Source organism: Capricornis sumatraensis, chromosome X (assembly GCF_032405125.1).
Source record: "Capricornis sumatraensis isolate serow.1 chromosome X, serow.2, whole genome shotgun sequence".
NCBI lineage: Eukaryota > Metazoa > Chordata > Mammalia > Artiodactyla > Bovidae > Capricornis > Capricornis sumatraensis.
In genome coordinates, this window is record NC_091092.1 from 26,558,577 (window position 1) to 26,574,965 (window position 16,389).

The 16,389-nt window shown below is 45.8% G+C and overlaps 1 pseudogene; it reads left to right on the forward strand.

Moving 5' to 3' along the window:
• The first annotated feature begins 7,085 nt into the window (after window positions 1-7,085).
• Window positions 7,086-16,389, forward strand: part of LOC138071587 (dedicator of cytokinesis protein 11-like) — a 73,798-nt pseudogene continuing 64,494 nt past the window's right edge.

Below are 16,389 nucleotides of genomic sequence, written 5' to 3' on the forward strand. Positions count from 1 at the left end.
GCGACTAACTTCTCTCACTTAGCTTAATGTTTTTAAGGTGGTTGTTGTTGTTTAGTCGCTCAGTTGTGTCTGACTCTTTGCGACCCCATGGATTGCAGCATGCCAGGCGTAACTGTACTTCACAATCTCCAGGAGTTTGCTCAAACTCATGTCCATTGAGTTGGTGATGCCATCCAACCATCTCATCCTCTCTCATCCCCTTCTCCTTCTGCCCTCAACCTTTCCCAGGAACAGGGTCTTTTCCAATTAGTCGGCTCTTCACGTGAGGTGGTCAAAGTATTGGGAGCTTCAGTTTCAGCATCAGTCCTTCCAATGAATATCCCTACAATGAACTATTATTTGGCAATGAAAAGGAATGACTCATTAACTATTTTATGCAACCAACTTACTAATGGATTGCAAGATTCCAGACATATTTATACTTAGTTTTTTAAAAGTATTTGGTAATAAAATATTTGTAATACAAATTTTTCCATTTTAAGTGTACAATTCAGTGACATTACGAATATTCACATTGCTGTGCAACCATCACTAATATCCATCTCCAGAACTTTTTCATCATCCCAATCTGAAATGCTGTGTGAATTAAGTAATAGCTCCCCACTCTTCCCTCCTCTCTAGCCTCTGGCAACCACCACTGTTCTTTCTGTTTCTATGAATCTGACTCTTCTAGATAAGTCTGAGAAGAGAACAAGACAGTATCTGTCCATTCGTTACTGGCTTATTTCATGTAGCATAAAGTCTTCAGTCTTCATCATTGTTTTCGCATTGTCAGAATTTCCTTCCTTTTTAAGACTGAATAATATTCCACTACATTTTGATCATCCATCCACCCGTCAAGGGATGTTTAGGCTGCTCCCATGTTTCAGCTGTTGTGAAAAACGCTGGTATGAACATGGATGTACAAATGCCTGTTAAAGTCACTGCTTTCAATTCTTTTAGATATATATCTAGGAGTAGAATGTGTGGATCAGATGACAACTCTATTTAACTTTCTGAGAAACTACCAGACTTTTCACAGTAGCCAGTTTTCCACAGGAGCTTCATCATTTTATATTCCTACCAGCAGTGACCCAGCATTCCAACTTCTCTAGATCCTCATCAAAATTTGTTCTTTTCCTTTCTTTTTAAAATGATAGTCATCCTGATGAGTGGGAAGAGGTACCTCATTGTGGTTCTGATTTGCATTTCCCTAATGATTATGCCATATTTTCCTAAGCTATAGTATCCAAGAACTACCTTACGAGATTTTAAAAACATTGTTTACAACACAAATAATCCCCACACAAGCATTAAACTTACTTATTTGAAGTCAAGTATATCCCTTACTGTGGAAAGTAAATTGCATAAATATGGAAGTTCCTGGGCTAGACACTTGTCATAGGTTAGTCTTCCCAGGGAGTGAACTCTGAGGTAGTTCAGAGTGCAGGCTGTTAAGGAAGGAGTGCCCTTGGGATGAACACCTGTGGGAGACGGGGAGACAAAGGTGAATTGCGGTTCCCAAAATTTTTAAGAGTTTAAAGTTGTCCTGAGATCAAACAAATTTGAGAGCCACAGGCCTAGAAAGTATTAGGGGAGGTAACACCCCCTCAGAGTCACTTCAAATCGAATTCTTACCTGAATACTACACCTGGAAGACCCAGGACTTTTCTGGTGGTTCAGTGGTTAAGATTCCATGCTCCCAATACAGGGGCTCTGGGTTCAGTCCTGGGTCAGGGAACTAGATCCTTCATGCTGCGTCTAAAAAAAAAAAAAAAAAAAAAACAACAACAACTGCATGCCACAATGAAGGTCAAAGATCCCAAGTGTGCAACTAAAACTTGATGCACCTAAAAATATAAAAAATTCTAATACCCACTCTCCCATTTCCTCCCTCTCTCTCCTCTATTCCTTTTCCTACTTTTTCCTAAAAGTGTCTCACGACTCTAGGTGGGTTTCACTCTGCACCAGGCCTCCGGCATATATTTTGGGGTTTTATTGTGTTTGGCTGCACTGGTCTTCATTTCAACATGTGGGTTTAGTTGCCGTGGGGCACATAGGATCTTGGTTCCCCGACCAGGGATGGAAACCATGTTCTCTGCACTGGAAGGAAGATTCATAACCACTGGACCACCAGGGAAGTCCCCTCCAGCATATGTTTACCTCACCTTCTTCTCCACATCTTTTCTGTGGATTTCAAGAAATTAAACTGCTCCTATTTTCCGCACTGGCAGAAGCATTCACTTTGGTGAAGACAGTTATGATACATTATATATAGTTTGTATTTTTAGAACATGTGAATCCCAGAGAGGCCTGTTGTTACTGTACATGCTAACAGGGAGGTATAGCATCTCATTCACATTGTAAGTTGATATTGCAATTTTGGAACAAATTTCAAAACATACTGAGAGCATCTATTTACCGCTTACCAGGAAGAATAAAAGTATATACAAAATTGCTATCAAAAGATTATGGGATGATTTGAGAGAATAGTATTGAAACATGTACATTACCATATGTAAAATAGATGGCCAGTGCAAGTTCCATGCATGAAGCAGGGCACCCAAAGCCGGTGCTCTGGGACAACCCAGAGGGAGAGGGTGGGGAGGGAGGTGGTAAGGGGCTTCTGATTCATGTTGATGTGTGGCAAAACCCATCACACTGTTGTAATTATCCTCCAGTTAAAATAAATTACTTAATTTAAAAAGAGATTAGACTCTCATATTTGTGTGAAGCCCATTCAAAATACAGATGCTCAACACCTCAGTTTATTTCAATCCAAGCACAGAAACCACCAGAGAACAGAAAAAGACCCAAAACGCCACCAAGTTCCAGTGTTCCTCTAGTGATATAATCTCTTTCGAAAGAATGTCATGCTACACAGGACAGAGAAAAAGCGAAGATATGAAGTAAATGGGGTGAGGAATGGTCTTGGCAATCAAATACCAGGTAAGAAGAAGCTTTTCTCTTTGGTCTGGGGACATTTTGCTTTTTGGAAACATAATGTGTTACTTTCTCCAGGCATCACACATGTGCACAGGCACACACACAAATTACGTAGCTTGCTAAATTTAGCTGCAGTTCTGTCACAATGATAACAAAGTTTTCTTCTGACCACAATGTTTTGAGTACAAATGGTTCCTCTTTCCAGGCTCTGCTTAGTACATACACAAATTCCTAGTATGGTGACACCCACACTCTCACAGCAGGACAACTTCTTGAGAGCAGACAGCCAGGATCCGGCCATCCTCTCTAGGAAGAGACACAAGGAATTAAACTGTTTCCTAACTGGTGGGTCTATGGCCTTATACCCATTTCACAGAAACTGATGATCACAGCTGATTCCATTTCACCATGGCCAGCCTAGAATGACACGCAAATGCAGCCCCGTGTTGGGGGGGACCTCCATCACCTTGTGGAATGGGATTCAGTCAAGGTGCCACTGTCTTCTCCCGCACCTACTGTGCCACAGAGCCGCAGCACACAGACTCCTCCCCGAAGGGCTTCAGCACCGAGCTGCCTTGGGGATGGAGGGCTGAGCCGAAACAGGAAATCAAATGGCAGTAAAGGAGAAATGAAAGAAAAGGGACTGACAACAAATGGGATATTGTCAGCAGAAAGGAGAACAGAAGCGGAACCGCAAGATACAAGGGAACACTAAAGATGAAAGAGTACTCGGACTTCTAATAATAGTTCCCATTTAGGAGGGCTTACTCTGTGTTAGGCACTGGATAAGCATTTCATGTCACTTTGTTCATCTCATTCAATACTGACAACAAACCCTGTGGTATGCATATTTTACAGAAAATAAAACATGCTCTTGCAATGAAGAGCCCCCAGCCACACACACAACATTTAAAGAAATCGAAAGAGGAGGTGAGAAAAAGAAACAGAAAAAATGGGACGAACAAAAGCACAAAACCAGATGGTAGAAATAAGTTGAAACATACTAGAGCTAACCTCTACAGTTAGAAGACAGTGATTGCCTATAGGATAGAAAACAGTGATTTGCACTCTATGCTGTTTCCAAGAGCACATCTCAAACATAGCAGAGACAGGCGAGTAAGGATGTGTGGAAAGGTACAAGGTACACACTACTAACCAAAAGAAAGCTTATGAAGTTACACTAATATTAGCCAAAACAGAACCTGAGGCCAATAACATTCACAGATTACTGAAACCTACTTCGTAGTGATTAATAACTCGGTTCTCTATGTGCTCAATCCATCAGTCATATCCAGTTGTTTGTGACCCTTTGGACTGTAGCTCACCAGGCTCCTCTGTCCATGGGATTCTCCAGACAAGAATACTGGAGTGAGGTGCCATGCCCTCCTAGAGGGGATCTTCCCACCCATGGGTCGAACCCATGTCTGCTGCATTGGCAGGCAGATTCTTTATCACTAAGCTATTGGGGAAGCCCTCGATGGTTCACTATGAAGCTATAACAGTTCTAGATTTGCATGCCTCTGATGAAATAGCTTCAAAAATACATCTTTGTAAAGCAAAAAGGAACACAATTGTAAGGAGAGCTTGATAGATCCACCATCAGAGTATCATAGTGGGAGATTGTAACATGTCTCAGTGACTGTGGGTTCAAAAAGAACAGAAAAAACTCAGCAAGTGTATGGATTTGACCAACACAACCCACAGACTTGATATAATGTAAACACAGAGAACACTGGGCTCCATAATTGGAGAATTGTTCCTCAAACACTCATGGAACATTTACAAATATCAGCTATGCATTGTCATAGCAAACCGAATCAAATCTGCAAGGCTTGGTACCATCCTGGGAAGTGAGGATGCAGAGGAGTTAAGTGCTGGCCTTGGCTTCTGTGACTTAGAAGTGGGGAGGCTGGGCCAGAGAGCCCAAGGCCACGGCCCAGCCCCAGGAATGCAACGCACAACGTGGTCTAGCTGCAGTCATGCTGCTTTAAGTAGCAGAGAGTCAGAAAGAGCAATCCAGGTAAGGAGCTGTGGGTGATAAGGTGTCATTTCACTGGGGAACTAAATCAAGATAGGTGTTGCTCCTCCCCTGCCCTCCCCCAAGCCTGGTGCTTTCCACGTGAATAGTGAGACATGAATAGTAAGACTTCCATTCCTTGCTTGCTGAAGCAAGTGTCCAACAGCCTGATAAGCAAAGTGACCTCTAAGTTCAGTTCAGTTCAGTCACTCCGACTCTTTGCGACCGATGGACTGCAGCATACCAGACTTCCCTGTCCATCACCAACTCCTGGAGCCTACCCAAACTCATGACCATTGAATCAGTGATGCCATATAACCATCTCTTCCTCTCTCGTCCCCTTCTCCTCCCACCTTCAATCATTCCCAGCATCAGGGTCTTTTCAAAAGAGTCAGTTCTTCGCATCAGGTGGCCAAAGCACTGGAGTTTCAGATACAACATCAGTCCTTACAATGAATATTCAGGACTGATTTCCTTTAGGTTGGACTGGTTGGATCTCCTTGCAGTTCAAGGGACTCTCAAGAGTCTTCTCCAACACCACAGGTCAAAGGCATCAATTCTTAGGCACCCAGCTTTCTTTATAGTCCACTTCTCACACCCATACATGACTACTGGAAAAACTGAAGCTTTGACTAGAAGTACCTTTGTTGGCGAAGCAATGTCACTGCTTTTTAATATGCTGTCTAGCCCTGGACTAAAAATGAGGCACAGCTGCTGCTGCTGCTAAGTCGCTTCAGTCGTGTCCGACTCTGTGCGACCCCATAGATGGCAGCCCACCAGGCTCCCCTGTCCCTGGGATTCTCCAGGCAAGAGTACTGGAGTGGGTTGCCACTGCCGTCTCCGATCAATGAGGCACAGAATCTCTGAGAAAAGGAGAGAAAAGCTGAGAGAAGTATAGCCAGAAAAGAAGAGAAGCCAAAGGCAAAGGAGAAAAGGAAAGATTTACCCATTTGAATGCAGACTTCCAAACAATAGCAAGGGGTCTGATCCCTGGGTCAGGAAGACCCCCTGGAGAAGAAAATGGCAACCCACTCCAGTATTTTTGCCTGGAAAATTCCATAGACAGAGGAGCCTGGCTGGCTGGCTACAGTCCAAGAGGTCACAGACTTGAAAACAACTAAGCACCTATCACACAATGACAAAATAATCCCCTCCCAATGGTTCCATGACCTTATCCCAGACAGCATCCAGTCCCATCACTTCATGGGAAATAGATGGGGAAACAGTGGAAACAGTGTCAGACTTTATTTTTTTGGGCTCCAAAACCACTGCAGATTGTGACTGCAGCTATGAAATTAAAAGACGCTTACTCCTTGGAAGAAAAGTTATGACCAATCTAGATAGTATATGCAAAAGCAGAGACATTACTTTGCCGACTAAAGTCCGTCTAGTCAAGGCTATGGTTTTTCCAGTAGTCATGTATGGATGTGAGAGTTGGACTGTGAAGAAGGCTGAGCGCCAAAGAATTGACGCTTTTGAACTGTGGTGTTGGAGAAGACTCTTGAGAGTCCCTTGGACTGCAAGGAGATCCAACCAGTCCATTCTGAAGGAGATAAACCCTCGGATTTCTTTGGAAGGAATGATGATAAAGCTGAAGCTCCAGTACTTTGGCCACCTCATGCGAAGAGTTGACTCATTGGAAAAGGCTGTGATGCTGGGAGGGATTGTGGGCAGGAGGAGAAGGTGACGACCGAGGATGAGATGGCTGGATGGCATCACGGACTCGATGGACGTGAATCTGAGTGACTCCGGTAGATGGTGGTGGACAGGGAGGCCTGGCGTGCTGCGATTCATGGGGTCGCAAAGAGTCGGACACGACTGAGCGACTGAACTGAACTGAATGGTGTCCATGACCTTATCCCAGACAACTGTGCATATGTTTGTTACCTTATATGGCAAAAGTGACTTTGCAGGTGTGGTTATATCAATGATTTTCAATAACTAATTTTTATAGACATATAGGTGGTTTAGAATGCTGTTTTAGTTTCTACTGTACAGCAAAGTGAGTCAGTTATACATATACGTATATCCACCCTTCTTAAGATTCTATTCCCATATAAGTCACTACAGAGTATTGAGTAGAGTTTCCTGTGCTATACAGTAGCCTTTTATTAATAGAAATTAATGATTTTGAGATAGGAAGATGATCATGGATTATCTGGTAGGTCCTATATATTTTTTCCCTTTTACACTAAAAACATTTTGTACACAAATTTTAAAAGATTACACTCCATTTACAGTTCTTACAAAATGTTGGCTATATTCCTTGTGTTGTAGAATACCTCCTTGCCACCAACCTAACACCCAGGAGTTTGTACCTGCCATTCCCCTACCCCAACCACTAGCTTCTCTATAGCTGCTGGGTCCAATCAAATCACAAGGATTCCTACAAATGAAAAAGGAAGGCAGGAGGGTCAGAGTCAGAGAAAGAGATGTGACAAGGGAACCAGAGGTCTGAGTGGTGCAGGAACCAGTCAAGGCATGTAGCGGTCTCTAGAAGCGGGGAAAGGCAGGGAAATGGACTCACCCTCAAAACCTCCAGAAGGGAACACAGGTCTGCCTACAGCTTGATTTTAGTCCAGTGAGACTTCTGACCTACAGAATTCTAATATGAATAATATAAAATGGGTGGTTTAAAGCCACTAAATTTGTGATAATTTGTTACAGCAGCCACAGGAAAACTAAAGCGTTCTTCCTCCATCCTCATCATCCTTAATCCTCACAATCACCCACTTTCAACCTATTCAGTGTGTACATTTCCAGCTCGCCTTCCATCTCCCAATAGATATCTATGGAAAAGAAGTGTGTAGAAAGTTGGCTGTGAGTTTGGAAAAATCCAAGGACATAGTATGGTACTCTGTTGTGCTCAGACACTTGGTCCTGCCTGACTCATTGTGACCACAAGAATTGTAGCCCGCCAGGCTTCTCTGTCCATGGGAGTCTCCACGCAAGCATACTGAGGTGGGTTGCCATGCCCTGCTCCAGAGGATCTTCCCACCCAGGGATGGAACCTGGGTCTCCTGCATTCCAGAGGGATTCTTACCAACTGAGCCACCAGGGAAGCCCAGTATGGCACTGTCTCTCATATTTAAAATGTAGCTTTTTTCTTTCTTTCTATGATCAACTTAGCATTATGTATCACCAGCTTTCAAATATACCTTCCATCGCGTTCACAAAGCACGCTCCGACTAAGTGCCCTCTTTGGTCTTCCAAGTGCACCTTGTCAAGTCAGGCCTGGGATTTCTAACCCTGGAGTCAGAGTTTTAGGAAACAAGGGCCCAGAGGCCAGCGACTGCAAGCTGAGACTTCAGAAGGCCAGCTCAAGGCTCCTTCCCGGAGGCCGCCCTGCCCTGCTCGGTGCTCGGCAGGGCATGTCCAGGGTTACTCCCGGCTGCACACCGTTCGCACCGAGCCCGGCGGCGCCGGGATCGTGGCCGCTCTGCCTGGGCGGCGATCGAACTCCCGGGGCGCGACGGAGGCTCGGCTGCCGCGGGGCCAGGTGTCGCCCCTCGGAAGCCCCTGCTGGAGCCGCGGGCGCCCGGAACCTCCGCCGGCGCTGGCCCCGGGGTTACCTGCGGCCGGTGGGCGAGACGGCCCTTCCCGTCTGCGCCGGCCCCCACGCCAGCCTCCAGGGCGGCGGAGCCGGGAAGTGGGAGAGGGAGCGAAAGAGGCGGAGACTGCGGCGGCTGCAGCCCGGCCGGGCTCCGAGCGAGGGCTACATGGAGCGGCCGGCGCGGCTCTGCGGGCTGTGGGCGCTGCTGCTCTACGCCGGCCGCGGCGGCGTGGCTGCGCCCGCGGGTGAGTACGGTCCCGCGGCCGGGGCAGCGGGAATCGCGGCCGAGAGGCCCGCCGGGGCGCCTGGGGCCGAGGGCCGCGGCGGGAGTCGGGGTCGAGGGCCCTCTTCGGGACATCCCGCGGCCGCGGCGGCAGGCGCCTCCCGCGCCCGGCTCGAGCTTGGGGGACCCGGGGCGACCGGGCTTTCCGGGATCCCGGGCGGCGGGGGCGGCGGGGCGGCGGGGCCGGAGGACGACGACTTGTCGCCGCACTTCCCTTGGCCGTCGGGCAGCGCCGAGGAGCCTGGCGCCACGGCCTGGGGCCTGAAAGGAGTTCGCGGGGTCGGGGGCGGGAGTGTCGCCCGTGGCCCGGAGAGGGGATGAGGGGCCGGGAGCCCGCGGGGACGGCGACCAAGGTCCGGGAGTGCGGGTGACGCGCCGAGGCTCCTTGCGCGGCGGGTCCCGCGAGGTGGCGGCAGTCGAAGGGAACCTCTGAAGCGCCTAGTCCCTCCCTGTAGCAAAGGACGGGTCTCCTCTGGCGTACAAGAAATCCATGGCAAATCCGGAGCACCATCCGCGTGGATGCCTTTTTCTCTAGTAACCTTTATATTTTGGAATAATTTTCGATTTACAGAAAAGTTGCACAGATGCGAGTTCCCATATACTCCTCACCTGGTGCGGCCATTTAAATTAATCAACCAGCGTTACTGTGAAAACTTGGGGGGAGGGGCGCTAATGAATTCCTGAGGGACAGATTTTGGCCTGAGCGACCTTCTGGACGTTTTTTTGGTCGATAGTAGCTCCAAAGTTGATAGGTTTTAGTGTCCCGTGGACACAAACACCCACAATTTGTTTATTGCTTTTTCAGCCAGTGCGTTGGGCTTTGAAAGCCAAGTTGAAAGGTTGATTAGGAAACTCGGATGCCCTCTATTGATTCAGTCAACAAAACCTATGCCCACTCTGCGTGCCCTGTGCCAGGGAGTGTTCTAGGGGCAGAGAATACAGTGGTGAGCAAAACAGATCAAGTCCTTGCCCTTTGGAGCTGGCATGCTATTGCTAGAGTCAGAGTAAGGAGGGGGCGGGGTAGTAAAGTATGAGGTATGTTAGAGGGCAGTAAGCACTATGGCGAAAAACCAAGCAGTCCAGGGGGTTGCCATTGTAAATAGGGTGGACTAGGTAGACTGCCACTGAAAAGGCAGCGTTTGAGTAGAGACTTGAGGGAAGTTTGTAGTTTGTCAGTCATTCATTCAAGTGCCTGCCTTCTTCAGTACTGAGCCAGGTCTTGTGCATTGGCTTAGAGCCTTAGAGTATATTGTGTAATCGTTGTGCCCCCCATGCTCCTAGTTCACTTGGGGGGATCTGATTTCCATAATCATGGGGCAGCTAGAGTCCAGAGAAGGGAGGGGGTCACCCATCCCCTTGGTTGTTGTCATTTAGTGACTCAGTCGCGTCCGACTCTTCTTCGACCCCATGGACTGTAGCCCTCCAGGCCCCTCTGACCATGGGATTTCCCAGGCAAGAATATTGGGGTGGGTTGCCATATCCTTCTCCAGGGGACCTTCCCGACCCAGGGATCAAACCGGCATCTCCTGCATTGCATTGTATTGCAGGTGGGTTCTTTACTGCTGAGCCAGCAGGGAAGCCACCCATCTCCTTAGTCCCCTGATTTTCACAGTGCCACTCCAGCCCCCTCCGTCCTCCAGACTCCCTCTCCCACACACCTCACCCCTGGAACAACAAACAGCTGACCCTAGCTAATACTGGCAATCCCCAACTCACCAGGTGTGTCACAGAGGTTCATTGGTGACTTGGTTACTTAGAAATACAGACACTTTTTCCCTTTGGAAATGTTGATACAATTGCATTAAGATATTTGGGGGGAAAATGCAAAACAAAACAGGGGACCTGACTCTTATAATGGTCTGAGCTTACCCAGCTGTGGGACTTCAGGACTGGTCATTTCCCTCCCGTGTGCAACAGTGTTCTCTGTGAAAGGAGACTGAACTCCTTGAGTTTTAAGGGCTCCTCCAGCTCTAATGTTTTGAGTGTTTAGAAAAATGACTAGGTTACCAGCTTAGGTTTAGTCTGTTTAGATTGGTAAGCCCACATTGTGGCATTCTTAATAACAACTAGCACTTCTATAGTGTTTACTCTATTTCGGGCAGTGTTCTAAGTTTTCCACTTGACCTATTTCATCTTTCCACAGAACCTCTCCTGTTGGTGCTGTTACCATTCTTGTTTTGTACAGGAGGAAACTGAGGCACGGCAAGGCCCAGAGTCTCGTTGGTGGTAGACTGCAGGAGGGAACTAGGCTGCTGGCCCCAGCAGTCGCTTCCAGAGACCACGCCCCTAACCACTGCATTCATTGCCTCTCCCTGCAGAAAGGAGGGGAGTCCTTGGCTGAGAGGGGAGCTGGGCGTCTCCCAGAGCAGCAGGGCAGGACTGGTGGGCATTCACCCAAGTAGCTACAGGCCATTGGTAAAAAGCGAATGATCATGTATTGGAGACTTGCTTTATAACTGCCAGACTGTGTAGTCCAAACAATAAGTACCATAGGCATTCAGAAGAGGGGAAACTGAGGGCTGGGAATTCTGAGGAAGAACTGAAATTTGAGCTAGACTTTTAGGGTGGGTGACATTTGAGTTGGTGGAGGAGAAGTTATTCCCATTTTGGGAGGCGAGCAGGAGCAGAGGCCCAGAAGTAACGGTGGTGGTGCCCCTGTGGGCTCAGGGAGGAGTCCGGTTTGGCAGGAGGGTGCATTGGCCAAAGCAGTCAAGGCAGAAGGGCTTCATTTGCCCTTGACGCTGAGTTGGGGTGCAGAGGGAGGGAAATGACACTGGAGAAGTCAACAGGGAGACCTGGCTGGAGGGAGGGGGGACTCACCAGAGTGCAAAGCTCCACAGGAATCTAGAATTGGAGGTGGCCCCTAGAAAGATGGGTCATGCATGCCTTCTGTCCAGGCTCGGGCCTAACTGCTGTATGTCTGCCTGCCTCACGAGACCCAGCAGAGCACCTGAGCATGATCAGGATAATTAAGAGAGGTGTTGCAAGGAAGGCACTGAAAGAGGTTGATGATTAAGATGTAAAGGAAGGAGATGGATGGCTCACATATGACTCGTGATTTCCTTGACTTTTCCCGACATATGCATGCTTCTGCCAGCTCCTGTGACTGAACGAGAGAGAGCACAAGCTTTTGAGTTAAGCCTGATTATTAGAGACAGCATTGATCATAATCATTCAAAATTAGAACGGGATCTTGCGCTAGAAGTGTGAAGACGTAGAGGTCAATGGGTTTTAGGACATTGATGGAGACTCACCCAGAACCTTGCTACTCTGCCTTAGGTTAAATTCAGAGGATCCCATCACAGGCCTCTTGTGTAAACAGCACGACCTTGAGTGCACCCCCACAAGATTTCTAGAAGAAAAGCACTTGCTGAAGAGCAAAGAACCTATGAGTCAATTAAACCCAGACTGATCAGGCTACATCCATCTGTATATTCTCTGTGGTGCCACATGGTGTATTCCCTCCAGACATCACAAATAAACCCAGAAGCCCCTGGTTGTTGTCCCTTCCACTCAGATTGCTGGCCCTAAGCTCCTTCTAGGTGGAAATCCTGGAATCACCCTGAACCATCTCTGGCCTAGAGAAACCTGAATCCAGTGGGAGAAATGGACATGCCCACAAACCTCTTTTATTATTTGCTACAGTAGAGGAAATGGGTCAAGTGCTATGGGTACCCAAGGGCTTTCCAGGTGTCGCTAGTGGTAAAGAACCTGCCTGCCAGAGCAAGAGATGCAGGAGAAGAGGGTTCAATCCCTGGGTCAGAAAGATCCCCTGAAGGAGTGTGTGCCAACCCACTCCAATACCCTCGCCTGACAATCCACATGGACAGAGAAGCCTGGTGGGCTGTAATCCAGTGGGTTGCAGAGTCAGACAGGACTGAAGCGAGTTAGCACACAGCACACGGGCACAGACGTGACCTCTAAGAGCGAGGCGATAAGGACCTGAACAGAACACTGCAGGTGAGGATGGGGGAAGAGTAGATCTGAGAGGTGGTTTCCCAACTAAGTGTTGTTGTTCATTCGCTCATTTGTGTCTGACTGCTTGCCACCGAAGGGACTGCAGCACGCCAGGCTTCCCTGTCAATCATCATCTCCTGGAGCTTGCTCACGCTCATGTCCATTGAGTCAGTGATGCCATCCAACCACCTCATCCTCTGACGTCCCCTTCTCCTCCTGCCTTCAACCTTGCCCAGCATCAGGGGCTTTTCCCATGAGTCAGTTCTTTGCATTAGGTGGCCAAAGTACTGGAGTTTGAGCTTTAGCATCAGTCCTTCCAGTGACTATTCCTGATTGAGTTCCTTTATGATTGACTGCATCTAAGTGACTGCATGGCTAATCGGTGGAGTGGGCAAACTACGTAGGCTAGATCCGGGAAGGGAGGGGTCAAGGATTGAAGTTTTAGCATTCCTCTCTCGCTGATTTTTGTTGGACATGGGGACAGTAGCTGGTAGACTTTGACCTTAGAATCTTCCGGTATTTAACTTAAATTTATTTTATTTCCATCATACAAATTTGAGCCTTCAAAATAATTTTATGTAAAAATTAGTTTCTGGCAATGCCTCGGTTGGCCTCAGATAGCCAGTCCCCGACCGTCCCTACCATGGGGCCACTGCCCAGGTCCTTTGGCACATGGCGTGGCACGCCCCTCTGCGTGTTGGGACCGGGTCCAGTACAGAGAACTCTTCATCCTGGAACACGAGCACGACCAGAAAGGCAGCAGCCCCCTCGCCCAACACTGCACCACTCAATTGTGGGGAACCTGGGGGAACCTGGTACTAAACTATTCATAGATGACCTGCTTCTGGGTTGGGGTTTTGCACGTAGCAGAGCAGCTCTCTCGCTCCGATCAGTTGAACGTCAGTCCTCGACACAAGGGTTTGTAAAAAGAAATAAGGTTATCAAAATTTCTCTTTACTAACAGGACTTTTTTAAAAGACAAAAAAATTAGTTTCTAAAGTCAGGCAATAGTTTCAGAAGTGCTAAAATATTTTTTCATAGCAGGGCACAGAATACATTAAATGACCAAGGTAAACAGAAGAAAATAACAATATCCAAAAGTCATATTTAACATTGTAGGTTTTATTTGACCCAGGATTTACACAATCAAAGCAAACAAAAAGACAGGAAGGGTTCTTTGAGAGTAAGGAATGCTGTTGCTGTCTTCACAGGACCATTATACAGTTTTGTATGGTGTCAGGTTCTTTTCCAGACTCTGTTCTCTTTACCTTGATGTATAATTATATTATTTACAATTTACCATTTCCTCTTTACTATATATGATAGAATACAAGCAAAGGGTTTTCATAAACTGTATGTCCTCTGGAAGTACAATCAGAAGGTTAACTCATTCCCAGTACCACACTTGTTTACATAATCCTTTCTTTTTTCTACTTTTGCAAAAAGAAACAACAAAAAAGCAACACACAAACACACACACACACACCCCCCGGGAAAACAAAACAAACAAGCAAAATCCCTGGGAACTTCCCTGTGGCTAAGACTCTGCACTGGCAATGCAGAGGTCCTGGGTTCAGTCTCTGGACAGGGAAACAGATCCCACAGGCTGCATCTAAGACCCCCATGAAGCTAAATAATAAATAAATACTTAAAGAAAAGCAAACAGCATGAAGAACATGAAAGCACCTGGGTTTTGATCAGCATAAAACAGTAGGTAAATTTTACTTATTTTCTATTTAGTTTTTAGTAAATAGTAAACATTTTTTTCTAATAATGCAGGATATAAAAACATAACATAAGTTGACAGTTATCTTGCTAGAGATTGAAACACATCAAATGTTAGATATGAATAACTAATTCTAAAGTACATTAATAAAAGTTTTAAATAACTAGAAGTACATAGAATGTGTGATTTACAGTAAAAGTCAAATAATACAGTAAATTTTACTTCTTTTCCATTTTGTTTTTAGTACATATTATTTTAAATATTTTTGTAATAATGCAGGATGTAAAAACATAAAATAAGTTGATAGTTAACTTGCCAGAGAGATTGAAACACATGAAAACTAGATATGAATTCTAAAGCACATTAATAAAAGTTTTCAATAACTACAATCTTCAACTACTTAGAATGTATGATTTAGTGTAAAAGTCAAAGATTATTGATACTATGTTTTAAGCTTCCATGTTTTGGAAAAGAAATATGTAAAGGGAGATAATATTCAACCCTGGTGGTATTTCACTCCAAGAGATATTGAATCAAATTAACAACCACAACCACAGTGGACTGTTTTGTCTCCCCACAAAGCTAAAAGGTGGGAATGCAGAAAGTGACAGCTCTTATTATGTATGGGCTTTTTTAAAGGGTGATGAAAATATTCTAAAACTGTGGTGATGGTTTTACAAGGTTTAAAATATACCATATAAACTACTGTCTTGTACTCCATTTTAAAGGGTGAGTTTTATGGCACATGGATTCACTCAATAACTTTGTTTTTTCTACATGCCCAAGGACACATGGGAAAAAAGCACAAAAACTGTAAAGAAAAAAGGAGTTGAATACCACCACGGCCCAGGGAAAGTAAGGAGGGTGGTAGGGGGAGGACAGAAGAGAGGAAGGAGAGGGACATGCATTGCTGACTAGTTCTCCCCTCCTCCATTCAGTATACATGTGCACACACTTGCACACATATACACACACACACTGTGATAACCAGTGACAAGCAACTGGCTGCATTGTGTCACGGAAAAAACCATAACTGCTCTGTTTCTTGAAAAGGTCTCCTGCTCTTGTAAATGTTGCCCTCGCTTGCTAAATCGTTGTCTTTGTTAATGAGGTTTTTCCTTCTGCTCTCGCTTTTTGATTTTTAAAAGCAAATTTTAATAACTAGTATACAGTCTGTGTCACATCTTCTCTTTTCTAATTTAAGTCATGCTCTGTAGTATCTGTAAAGTCATATTCATTTTATTCTGAAAAATATCTGCTTCTGAATTTTTCTCAGTGTAAGTGTTGTAGTTACCTTGTCAAGTCAAGTAAGTATTTCACAAGTATTACAGGGTTGAACTCTTACAGTCCAGGCCTTTTAGGTGTTCTCTTGGCTTTCTTTTTTTAAGCCTTCTTATTGACTCATAAGGGCTTCCCAAGTGGCACTAGTAATAAAGAACTCACCTGCCAATGCAAGTGTTTAAGAGACAAGATGGATGGGAAGATCCCCAGGAGGAGGGCATGTATTCTTCTAGAGAATCCCACGGACAGAGGAGCCTGGCAGGCTACAGTCCGTAGTGTTGCAAAAAGTAGGACACAACTAAACCAACTCAGCATGGCACACACTGACTCACAGACACTAACAGCCTAATTTCAACAAAAAGATGATAGACCTCTACACTTTTATATAGAAGTAGAGGGATTCTGAAAACTAACTTTCTTTCTTTCTAGCTGAATTTTATTTTTGGGCAAGAAGTCACTGTTTCAAAGTCTTAGTCATTTGCCCAACATTTTACTGCCTGTATATTATATTCTGGGAAGTAGAATCAAAGTCAGGAATTATCAGTGACATAGTCTGAATACAAATGTTAAATTGTCTGAATTGATAGGGAGACTGTCCTCTTGGAAAAGCAAAACAGTCTCCTTAAGAGAGAGATGGAGCAATAGCT